A 13,386-nucleotide genomic window follows, 5' to 3' on the forward strand; every position below is an offset into this window, starting at 1 on the left:
TCATTTCATTGCTTCAAATTATCCTCTACAATCGTCCAAAAAAAGCTTGCACAGGAGAAACCATCTTACAGACACAAAGGTGGAATCACTGTCTTTATCTGACAGAACCCCTGCAGAGATTCTTTGATTTCAGTGGCCAACACACACATGCGCACACACGCTGCCACTGACATACTGTCAATCCCTTTCTCTCAAATTCTACATCGTGGTGATGGTCCAAACGTGACTGTGTCTTCAATTGTGGTTTTTGAAATGTGAAATTTCATGATTTGCATTGCATAAAAACGACTATTTTCCTCAGATCTGTTGTGGAAATAATACGTCCATTTAAATGAAAATTTGCATGGCTGTAATTACAAGCTAATAACTCTTGTTTTCATTTTATGAGGGGCATGCAGATGGATTTTGTGGCTTGTTCTGTGGAAAGTGTGAGGATGCTTGGGATATGCTATGGGCTGAAGTGATTATGAAAGGTTTCATTATCAGTCTTTTGAACTTTTGTAGGGAATAACTTTTGACTGTGACTGCTACCCCAGCTCAACAGGAGACCAAGAGTATAATTAATGAAATGCCTCTCCAGCTTGCATAACTTTTATGTCCAGGCACATCGCAACAGCTTGGTCTATGCTGGACTATTAAACATGCCAGGGCTTTGCGCTAAAGCTTCAACAAGCCTCAAGCGCAGAACTAGCTGTCCAAGCAAATTTTACAGATAAAGAAGTTGAGGCAATGCTGGTTCTCTCGAGTCATTTTCACCCCAGCCCTTTAAAATTGTTTGAGTTACACTAATTGGAGCTAAATAAGGTCAAATCTTGTAATGTGCATCTGATTCCAGAGGGGAAATACAGCGTCTGGGGTGGCAGCAGAGACTCGAACTTTGTCATATCTGATTATTTCTGTCTGTCTGTTCCCGCGAACAAGGCTCATTATAACAGTCTCGTGGTCTGGCTGGACCGACTCTGATTCTGAGATTGGAGGAAAACAACACCCTGGCTGTTTGAATTTCTTTCAACCAATCACAATCGTTGTGGGCAGTGCCGGGGGGGAGGCGTTGGCCTTGCTAGCTCACTGAAGACGATGTCAGCAAAGAAGCCAGAACGTCCTTTTTGGATAGCAAATGGCGTAAACATACTCTATGAATATCTTTACAGTCATATCAAAATATCTGTGGTATCTGTAATATCTGTATCCTGTTAATGTTTCCTTTCTCCAAGGGGACAGTGAAGACTGCAACAGGAAGGCAGGACTTCCGCCGGGTGGCTCGTTCTGGCCAATAAGGCTATAATCGCAGCAGTGAACTTCCTCCAGCTCAGACTATTACAACAGTAACGTGAACATTTAGAAGCAGATCTGTGGCCCAGTCTTAATCCATGATTCAAAGAAAATTACTTTTGCATACATCTATTTTGGTCGTCTTGTCACCACCAAAGCTTTCTGCTGTTGGAGTGACTCTCTTCAGCAGGTTTTTCACTGCACTAAACACATTGCTAGACCACTGGAGGATTTTAAAACCCAGCAGCAAAAAGGGGACATCTCAATACTTAATCTATCTACCAACTTCTTGGCAGCCAAATGGATGACAACAAGCTCTCCAAGCATCTGGTTGCACAGAAAAACGTCTCCAGCACATGGTCACACATTGTCTCTGCTCCGCAATGTGTTGCTGGCCACAAATAGCAGGCAAGAGGCTACAATTTGTGATGAAGGGTAGAATTTATAGTTAGACTGAAAAGGAGTTTGTTTGTTTTTTTGGTAGAAGACAGAATGAAATATTTTGGCTTGCTGTAATGGCATGCTCATGGCAATATAGCAAAAGGGTGGATCATATCTGTCGAGGTAGCAGTGATTGAAAACTGTGAGATGCCTGCATATAAAAAAGAAAAAGTGTTGTCCTTACTGTTCGCTTTCTTCAGCTCGGTTGCAGAACCCTTGAATTATATGCCCATACAGCTCCTGAACCTCAGCAGACTGCTTTCTCTGCTGAGTGAGATTTGCATTTCACAGTCACGACATGCCAACAAAGGCAATATACTGTAATCCCATTAGACCAGTCTCTAATTTTTAACCCCTTAAGACAGAGAGGACAGTACTTACCGTCTCTTATGTTGTGATATGTTACAACCAGAGGTGGGTAGTAACGCGCTACATGTACTCCGTTACATTTACTTGAGTAACTTTTTGGATAAATTGTACTTTTAAGAGTAGTTTCAATGGAGCATACTTGTTACTTTTACTTGAGTATATTTCTTCAGAAGAAGCGGTAACTTTTACTCCGTTACATTGAGCTTCATTCCGGTCGCTACTCGCTACTTTTTCTTATCGATACAATGTGCAAATTGTTTTGTTTTAATGAGATACTTCCGAGCCTCTGTCACATGACTGCGTTTCACCAATCAGACGTTTGCCTCCGTGTAACCAATCAGACAGAGCCAGACAGTCACATGACCGCACACAAAATCTCTTCGGTAAACAGGGACCGCAGGAGGGGTGTCAGTATCTCTGCAGCTGAAACACCACGTTGAAGAGAAGCGATCCAAATCTCTGCTCTTTCAGCCCGAAGGAATCTCTATTAGCAGCTGTTTGGTACCTCGAGGTCACATGATGAAGCTAATCTAGACGAGCGCTGAGGCTTTTCTCATGTTGTTAAATGATGAATAACAAATCAGATTAAACACAGCTGAGTTTCTAATAACAAGCATTTGAAACTCTTAAAAAACCTTAAAAAACCTTTGAACTCTAACTGAGCTGTTAAAATTCACACATAATATAACAGCAACAGGTTCAAAGCTACAAGGTGCAATATACCCGAATTACAGAAAAGCACTTCTCTTCTGACCGTCTGAATGTGAATTTGTACATTGCTAGGAACAAGGGGGATTCACTGAATTGATTGAAAATACGATGCCTTTGTGTTTGATGCTGCCCATCTGCTGTGATGAGAGCAAGTTGGTAACTTGGCATTTGCGCATTTGCGCTGATACTGGTGCAAGCAAGTCAAGCATAATAGCAGGTGGGATGCATAATATGCTGAATACATTTAATTAGACTTTTTGATTTCACATTTAGCAGTATTTTTAAACTTCACAATCCTTTTAATACATTTTAAATACAAACATAGGCTAAACATAATCCCTCCACAGATTGACTGTGAGGATCCAATGACACCGCCCTCTCCGTGGTGTGCACAGCCTGTACCTGGGCTGTATCTGGAACAGGGCAGTAAAATGCATGTGACTGTGACACGGATCTGCCAGTTTGGAGGCTGATTTGGCTCAGAGTCAGCTGGTACCTGAGTTGTCTCAAAGGCTTTCTTGCTTTGTTTCAACAAGCTCAACTGTGAAACCAAGGAAAAAAGAACATTCAAGTTTTCTCAGTGGGACCAATACAAGAGGTAGGCTACCTTGATGAGCTGACCTCTTTGTAAGCCAAAATGCTATCTTCTACATGAATATGCAAAAAACAACCTTCTATTTTCCCATCTCTTATTCAAGGCTCAGACAGGTGAAATGCTGAGGTGAGGTGAGAATCTGGATGCGAGTTGCTGGTTGTCTCTGCATCAGATTATCCTCATCCATTTCCTTTTTCTCCTACAACTGTCAGTGCTTACAGTGAGTTATTTTTTGGCTGATACAGAGCCACACAGACAGACTTTCACAGCAGACACATTAAAACACACAACAAAAGTGTGACCTGGAAGCAGGTGATAGGGCACACTTTTTTTCCAGGTGGGAAAGATAGATTCACTCTCACAAAAAAAAAACATTTTTTACACTTTCCTGTCGAAAAATAAAGGGTGCATACAGTGAAATGGCCACAATTTTTTTCATGATATTTCCGGCAGAGCAGACCCTTCAATTATTGATCCTTAGTGTCAAAGTTAAAGCAGAAGTAAGCGATCCAGTCGTTTTGGCGCGAACTTCCTGTCAGCGGATGGAGTTAGCAGTCCCCGCCCTCGTCCCTACGTCACCACATTCATACGCATCCCTTGGCTGCACACACAGAGAGGACCGCCCCTTTATGCCGTTCTCTCTCCTTTGGATAAAGGTTGTAGGATACAAGGAAAGTTTTCTCCTCGGCTTACAGCAGAGCAGAGTGACTGAAAGACCTGTGTTTCGGACCAAACACTCTATATAAGTGATTGCTGTCGGAAGATATAACTATTTAACTGTGCGTTCACACCAAAAGCTTCCAAAGCGTCAAAAACGCTCGAGGGTGGGCGTCAGACAAGACAGCTCCCAAAACGGCAAATATTTTCAGCCGCTTTGGCCGCTCGTCACGTGACTGGCGTCAAAGTTCGTTCGCGCTGGTCATTGGGGAGCTGAAATACAAAAAAAAGAAAAAAAAGGCAGCCGACGGACATCTCTATTGTGACAGGCTGCCGCCGGTTGCCGCTTAACCGCGTCATAGCTCATTACCCTAAAGTTAACTATGGTTCAACTTCTCATCTGGTGACGCTTTGGACGCTTTGGAAGCTTTGGACGCTTTGGAAGCGCGGCGACGCCTGTTGACGCTTTGGACGCTCGGTGTCGCCGGGCGCTCATTGAAAATGAATTGACTTCCGGCGTTTTTGACGCTTTAGAAGCTTTTGGTGTGAACGCACAGTAAGACTTATATTAACACAAACATTCCGCTTACTTCTGCTTTAAAGGGACAACGAGGAGTTTTGGAAAAGCGAAGCGTTTTCACACTACATTTATGAGCCTCCGCGCGCACCGTAAAATTCTTTGACCGGCGCAAGACGGACTCATGTTTTCATTCATCAATAATTAAAGTCAGAGGTTCAAAGAGGTTCACATACCGTCATAGTTCCGACCATACTGTAAACGGCGATTCGACTGCGTTATTCTCATGACTCGCCACGAAGGAAACGCTGGTCGGCTCGACCAGCATTTCCACCACCACTAATAATAACTAAATAACGATAGAGACAGAACGATATATTTATCGAAAATGGGCCCATTAACAAGTGTGGGTAGCGGAGATTCATCCACATTAACGTGAGACTTTTTTATAACCGAATAGAAACTCCTCGTTGTCCCTTTAACAGAAAAAACACAAATAAAAAGCATGGCAGACCATCTTCTTGAGCTTTTGAGCCTGTGGCTCCCCGACTATTAAGATGTGAGAGGCATTTAAAAAATGTCCTAAATTCCGAAAAAGAAACATGGAAAAACCTTCTGGATTATGCTTTTAAAAGTCTTCAAGCAAAATGATTTCCTCTATGTCCTTGCCAAATCAGCCTACTCACCTCTGGATGATACACACACTGTCATGATGCATATGTTGTATGTATTGCACACTATTACCCTGCAGCTATAAAGCTCAGTAATATTTCACATCTGAAACAACGTGATGTTGCTCAACAGTGTTGCCCGGCCCACTTTAGTGGCCGTTGGTACACCTTTCAAGAGTTCTTGAATGTGTTGTTGCCGGTGCTGTCACATCAATAAAGGCAAAATCAACAATGTAAGACTAAGTGAAATGTGTACATTTTTTCCATCTTGGAGGAATTTCTTCATGTTAGCAGTTACAAATTATAAAATGACCCATGAGCTTGTTGGTATGAAAGTCCTGGATTCCAGTCTCCAATTGTTTGATAACTCAAATATAATCACATATACTGAAAGGGACATAATTCAGTTAGTCAGTCAGAAAACTTTATTTATCCCATAATGGGTAATTCTGTTTACAGTCCCCAGTGTGTATCACAACAACACACATACGTAACACACAACAATGTCACAAGAGAGTGTTTACTATTTGTAGATTATACAACCCCACTTTTAAAAAAATGCTACTATCCCTTTAAAATTACAGGCGACTGTGTGATAGATAGACAGATTTACACGTATGTCTGTGATTCAATCAATCACTTGTATATACAGTATAAATTCAGCTTGAATGACTACCACACATTCCATATGCACTGGCTCAAAGTAAACATCATCTCCTAAATCCTGGTTTGAGCATGTTAAGAATCATTATCTACATTTTGTTTGATCTTAAACTTTAGAAAGAAAAAGAAAACTGTGTTGAGAAAGAAAGTAAAAGGGATACATGTTCATTTCAGTGGCTTTCTGGCACCTGAGGCATTCACACATTATGACTGAGAAGAGGAGGTAAAAATGTATAGTATCCACAAAGTGGATTAAAATTCCCAAAGCTTCCATTGGACTGTAAAACATGCTTTATTTCATCATCCGCCAAGGTAGGTCAAGTTAATTTTATACAGTAGCATTTATTGCTAGCAGGTTGTTTTAGGAAAACCACATGAGATACGCCAATATCACACCCACATCATGGCACATATATGCAGTGTGTGCTACAAAGAACCCCAATACATTTCTCTGCTATTGTGTGTGTGTGTGTGTGTGTGGGTTTTTTTTACGTGTTAAAAACCAAGCCTATTTTCTAGGCCTTTTCTCAAAAATTTCATATCCATAATAAAATGAGTATACCTCTGCAACCACAAGGTCTACTTATGGTCTCATAGTAAAGGGGAAAAAATGAGAAATTGCTGAGATGTGTAAATTTCAGTATATGTGTTACTGGTGAAGAGTAAATGAAGATGACAGCAAAAATTAAATACAATGTTCGCCTAAAAAAAAAAATCATATTTTGGATGAGTGTCTAAAGCTCAAAACCTCTATCAAATGATTGTACAATGTATGAACATTATATCTGCAGTGATTGATTCTGATAAAGTGAAGCAGTACAAAATTATTGAGATTTTACTACAAAATATTCAGGTGAGCTTTCCAAAATGTCCATTTTGCACAGCTTGGAACCACCTGCCACTATAAACCATTGTTTAATCTTTATTTTCACACAATTTGCATAAACTAACTGAAAAAGAATCAACCGGGACTAAATAACAACTCCCTAGGCCCTCTGTGTCCCTCTGCGTAAAAGCTGCACTGAGAGCAGCTTATCTGGGTGCAGTTACGCCTGGCTCTATCACTGCAGCGGATTGGTTGATTTGAGTGATTGACAGCTCATTCGAACCGTTAGAGCCAATAGAATGAGGCTATACCCATGTTGATGTGATTGATAGTACTGGCAGCCAATCAGAATCAGAATTCTTCTCATGAGCCAATCAGAATCCTGAAATGTGTGACGTGCAGGCTGTTGTGTGCGCACCCGTAAAGGTTCCCCGCTCCTAAAGTCCGCCCGGACCGATTTAGATGTAACACTGGTCAAAGTTCAACTGGAAATATTGTGGATTTACCCATAAAACAAACTTTTCATGGCAAAACAGCAAAGGAGGAAATTTACAACCATGTTTGGCCAAGCAGGGTCTGTGTTTGCTCGACTTTGGCTTTGGCTTCTCTCTCTGCCGTGCTTCTGTGTAGCCGCAGGTGCTATGTAACATTCCAATCTTTGAGCAGTGGCTGATGTGTTTTGAATAATGTACAGTAGTAAACGAGCCAGAAAGGTGGCGACTGGGTCCACACAGAGGTACTTGAGAGTCTGACATTTCTCCAGCCAGGTTTATTTTTTTAAAACATGAAAAAGCTGCAAGATGTTGGCTAAATACAGTCGCAAAAGAAATGAGAATAACAAGAAGTTAAAACCTTATTGAAGACCATTATAAAGTAGGAGGCTAATGTACCCAAACACCAATGTAAACAAAAAATCAATGTGTTGTATAGAGTCCAAATCCACCACAGCTGCCAGTTATCAGTGTCTGTTTGCTACTGTAGTGACCCAGCTCTTTGACCAACTTGTCCTGTCCCCCTGTGTTTATGTTTAACATGCTGCAGCCCCAGCAGATCGCAACACAAAAAAGGACCCTGTCTACTGACTGATAAAACATGTGCAACATTTCACTGCAGATATCAAAGGATCTGACTTTCCTGCTCCAGATCTGCTCCTTCTGGTAGATGACATCCATGTACAGGGACTGGTCCACTGTCCAGGTGCACCACCTCACTGTCCTTCCCTCTATGTTGACTATAGCTGAGGCATGGGCATATACTGTAAAAACAAATTTGTTGGCTCAACTTAAAAAAAAAACAAGTTACCTGGCTTTAGACGCATGACCATGTTGAATTCCAGCATGTTCAGTACACCCTGAGGAAGACCTGTGTGAGGTCGAAACATTGGTCCTTTTTTAATAAATTATATATTTTTTCTCTACATCAAGGCTATGAGTTGAGCGATTGCTTTTTTCTTCTTACACTGAATTCCAGCATGTTGGCACAACACCACAGGGCTGCTTGCTGTGCTTCCAGCTCTAACGGTCCAGTCACACTGCACGCGGAACTGAAGCGCAGTGCCCTGGAGCGGAGGCAGTTTCAGATAGGTGCACATGTTAACCAGTCTGTCTGGTCACACATCTCGCGCTGTGGAGCGTAGTGCGCGCGGCTGCAGCGCTTCAGTTCATCTCTGTAAGATGTGAGCCACACAAGGCATATGCTCAAATGGCAAGTTTAGCTGCAGCTGTCATGTTTTGAGCACAGTCAGCCAGTACCTACAGTAGTACACGATACGTGCCAACGTTTCTTCTTCATATCTCTCGTCATCTCGCATAAATGCTGATCTCTCATCCAAAGAGGGCACTGCTGCCACCTACAGGGCAGCTATGCGCCATTACACTAGTTTACAAGCCTGATTGATGGACAAGCTCCGCCAGACTGTCCCTCAGCCCCAGCCCTCGAGCCTCGACCCCAGCGCATCATTTGCGCACAAGTTAATAATACAGGGGTGGGCAATTTTTCAAATTCAAAAAAATATAGCAAATATAGCAGTTCAAAGTCATTGTAGCCTAGCCTACTCATTCGCTTTCAGACAAAATGATACAGGATTTTATTTTTATTTTTTCTTGGTGGACGTCGCAGGCCGGATGGGCAGGTTCTGGGGCCAACTTAAAGCCGACGTACCAGAGACGTTTGATGAGCTGGGCCAAATGATTATTAAAGGTTGTATGGGGGTTGAGGCTATAAGTTAGCAAAATTAGAATGTAAGGCATGAAAAGTAAGAAGTAACAAGCCTTGCAGCCTCTGCTTATCTCTGCACAGACAATGCTAAAGCTGAGCCTGACAAATACAGCAATGTAAGATGGAGCTTCATGCACAGTGTGGGAAAGTCCAGCATATAAGTGACTGTGAGTGTTACTTTTTTTTTTTTATGCGCATATTATAAGTCATGGAGTGTTGGAGCACAGTGATGCCTGCAGCTTAACCAGGTGTTATTTTTCTATTCCAAGCACAAGACAGCATTGCTAAATTTAGCTGAGCATTTTAAGATAAAACTTTAATGATCCCCATGGGGAAGTTGGGTGAGTGAAGTAGTAGCAACAAAATAACATACAGTAAGAGAGTCCTGATGAAAAAAAAAAAAAAAAAAAAAAAAGTTGACACGCCCATAATTCTGCTTAAAATTTCAATAGAATTCAGGGTTGTGCACAGGGAGAAGTCTTTCCCAAAGCAACAAAATGAGAAATTCATGAAACCTTGAATATCATTATTATGACAGGTAGACCGCTGCTCTGTATTTATACGCTCAAATGCAAAAGAGCCCATCAAGATATTTATTCTTTTTCCAGAGTGATTTGGGAGGATTTATGGGCTGCATTGATTGACTTTTGGCCACTTGGGGGCATCATGGCCAGCAAAATGGGGTTGTGGACAAAATACATAGATGTTATGTTGTTGACAGCTTGTGCATTTTATTTGCACTGGAGTTATAAAAGAAAATAAAAAATGTTCATTAAAAGCTAGGACCATCATGTCACCCAAACAACAAAGTTCTTAATGATGCGTAAATTTGGCCCTTTGTTACCATTTACCAAGGGAGGTAGTATAGTTTTATGCTTTCCCTCTAAGAAAAATGTCTGCTCTGATCAGGGCAATGAGAACAAACTAAAATGGTGCAGCTGAAAAAGAGCTGAAGGGTGGACTGCAGAGTCTGGTAATAATTCTCCGTGGCGTTGACTCCATTTTCCTCACGAGACTTTAAATCCATCGCTAACGCTTTAACATCAAAAGCATTGATAGAGGCAGATTTAATTTATCAGCCTAGCTTAGCTTAGCATAAAGACGGCACAGGGCATGTAGTTAGACTGACCTTGTGCTCAGTAAAAAGTGAAATAAAAATACACTAACCATCGATTTGTAGTTTTGTGAGCTGTATTCTGTTGAGCAAAAAGCTGCCGGCCAAAGTGATTTTGCACAGTATCCCTGATTCCTGATTCTTACCATCTAAATATATGCTTACCGACTTCATCTGTTGTTATAAGTACCTCAAAGACCCTGGAATCACATAATCATCCTCACATTTCTGTCTATGTTTATTGAATCCCCCAAGCATCGCTCCTGATTTCGATCTGAGAAAAACTGAATGAAGAGTTTGATATCATAGTAGTAACATATGTGCATTCTGTTCTAGTGTGGCATAAGTAGATTTGCCTGAACTAGAGCCAGTAACAGATGTCAGTTTTCTCTCTCACTTTTTCTCTGTGTACTTCTGTGTGCGTGTGTGTGCGTGCGTGTGTGTGTGTGTGTGTGTGTGTGTGCGTGCGTGCACGTGCACGTGCATGTGCATGCGTATGTAAGCACTCAAAAGCTGCATGCTGTCTCTCCCTGGCTCCTGATGGCACTGGGCATGCATGGGTAAGCAGAAGATTGTTTGGCTGTATCTCTGTGTCTGTAAACGTGTGTGTGTCTGTGTGAGAGAGAAAGAGAAAGAGAGTATCTGATGACAGAGAGAAAAAGTGAAGTAAAAGGAATACTACCTGAAGATGCTGAGTGAATGCACATGTGTTTTATTGTGCTTTTTTTGCCCATTTGTCTGTGTCTGCCTTTTCATTCCAGTTTGTTCGCATCTCCGTTTGTTTGCTTGAAACCTGCATGTTTGCACACCTCCATCGTGCATTCTGCATTCTGTATCTCCTCCCTCATTTTGCACAATTTTCTTTTTGTGTTCTTGAGCATCTTCTCAATGGGACCACATTGGCAGAAGTCTGCATATTTGATCTTTAAATCTGTGTGCTTTCCCTCTGTCTTTGACTTTGGAAGTGTGTCAACTTGTGGCCTTTTCTGCAGTTTTGGTCCCACAGCTATGAGCTTCAAATATAAAACTGTAAATTCAACATGTCATTCTGCCACCTCTATGTTGATTCTCAGTCAGTCTATGCCCTTTACTGTATGTTCTATGGGTCTATAGAGTTCTTGTATCTGCTTGTAAATGTCTTCCTGTCAGCCAATCTGTCAGTCATACTGCTGTCCACATTTTGTACTTGATCCTGGTTGTCCTATCAGTTATCCTGTCAATTTCTTTGTCAGCATCAGCACAGCCTGATTTCTGCGCCGGTTCCTCTGGCTGTCCCACTGTCAGTTATCTTCCTCTTTTCCCTATCTCCACTCTCTCACTCATTGCAGCTCAGTTGTTATTTAACATGATAATTTTCGCAGTACGGCAGCAGAAAGGAAAGGGAAGGGCAAAGGTGATGAAGACGAGCTGCTAATCATTGACCACAGGAACAGAGGGTGATGGTAAGAGAGAGGTGGAAAAGATTGGCATGCAACTTGGTAAGTTTCACCTGAATTTTTACAGGGAGAAGAGGATCGAGGAGAGACAGAGAGGACCAGGGAGAAATGAGAGACACAGAGAGGGGAGACTAAGTGGATTAGAATAAAGGACAGAAGGGAAGAGTGGAAGAGAGAAACATCAAAGCTGCTAAGGGAAAATAGTGTATTGCATAGGAGAGAGAGAGAGGTAGAGAGACAGAGTGGGGCTAGAGAAGAACTCAGAGAGAACTATTACTTATCAGGCAGATGACAGCAGGCTTAAGTCAGCTGTCTGACAGCCCTACCTAGAGACCTGAGCCTGCAATCAGTCCCTATGGTCTTTCATAAAACAACTCAGAATAGGTCCTGCATTCAATTGGGTCCTTAATAGCAACAATGTGCTTGAGTTTCGTCATTAATTTGATTTGAAGAGGCCGTTTGCACATGGCTCAACACCTCAGGTCCATGTCCGTGCCATGAATCACACTAGAAAATCATAATTTCCAATTCCAACAATTTTCTTGTGCTTTCATTGCCCTCTGTTAGTCATTGCCAAAGACTGGAGTTAAGAAAGGAGGTTTGGTATTACAATCACTTTGCAATATAATAGACCACCATATTTTGGCACTAGCAGCAGCTAGTATTTTTTTTTCTTTAAAGCTGGCAACTTAGCTGAAAGTTGGATGACCAAAATTTACCAACTTCTCAAGAGTGCACACTAAAGCTCGTCGGCCAAGACAATCGACACAGGAGAAACTCTCACATGAATCAACTGATCTTTGTCACACGGACATGTAGATGCTGTGACACAAAGGTTACTCTTCAGCAAAACAGTGGCATATGTTACAAAAAACAGACAGCGAGAGAGAGTGAAATCCGTGTATCTAAGAGGCCCAGCACAATGCCAACTCCTGATCAAAAGACTCCCTTCCTATGCTGATGGACCCCATACCTGTAGAACCTGGAACGACTTCCACTGATGGATTTCTCCGCCCTCGAGCTGGCACACTGCATCAAGGGGTGTGCTGAAGTGAAGGATATAGTGAGTTTTCTTTATGTTGTCCTGTAGCGCTGACTGTATTTTTAGCATTATGTCATATGTGTGCCTGGGGGTTTATGGTTAGCCTGTAATCCCCAAATGCAGAATTTTGTCAAATCTAAAGACATGAAGTACAAGACATACACTTGGTTTTATTTCATGTGTTAGTCATTATGTTTGAGAGGCAAGCTCAAAACAAGGAATGTAGATCTTCTATAGACCAAAAGAACTAAATTATAGACCAAAATGAATTCACATCCATTTCACATTTTGAAATTAGTTGTAGAATAGCCTTATAAATTAAATAAATTAAGTGTGCCGCCCACACTTTTACCCTGAATACCCCTTTATACCATAAATGTTAATGCATGAAAGGTAATGATATTCAGTCATTATTTCAGCTATAATATATATAATATTTTAATCCATCCTGTGCCTCAGGCATACACTGCTGTCTCTGTGGCCAGAAACTGGGGTTTAACAAGACACTATATGGGATTCTAATAAAATATCATCTGATATTTTCCCATTTGTTTTGTGTATTCAGTTGCATGCTTCTTGCTGCTTTTGATTCTTGATTAAGCAAATGTCATCCTTTCAGTGAGAGCGGATTCTTTCCCAGCCATGTGACTCCATATTTGCTGCACGACCACAGACTGTCATTCTTTCAATTTCCGCATCTATATCTGCATAGTCCTGTTTAATCCCGAACAGAAGGTCCATTGGGAGTGTGGGTGGCTTGCCAAAGTAAGAAGTGAGAAAAGTATCTTGTGGCCTCATTAGCTGCGCAATTATAGGCACCCTTGACCTTTGGAGGCACGGGGTGAGTTTTCAAAT

The sequence above is a fragment of the Trachurus japonicus genome, chromosome 13, assembly GCF_045865225.1.
Source record: "Trachurus japonicus isolate A0001 chromosome 13, Traja_1.0".
Lineage (NCBI taxonomy): Eukaryota > Metazoa > Chordata > Actinopteri > Carangiformes > Carangidae > Trachurus > Trachurus japonicus.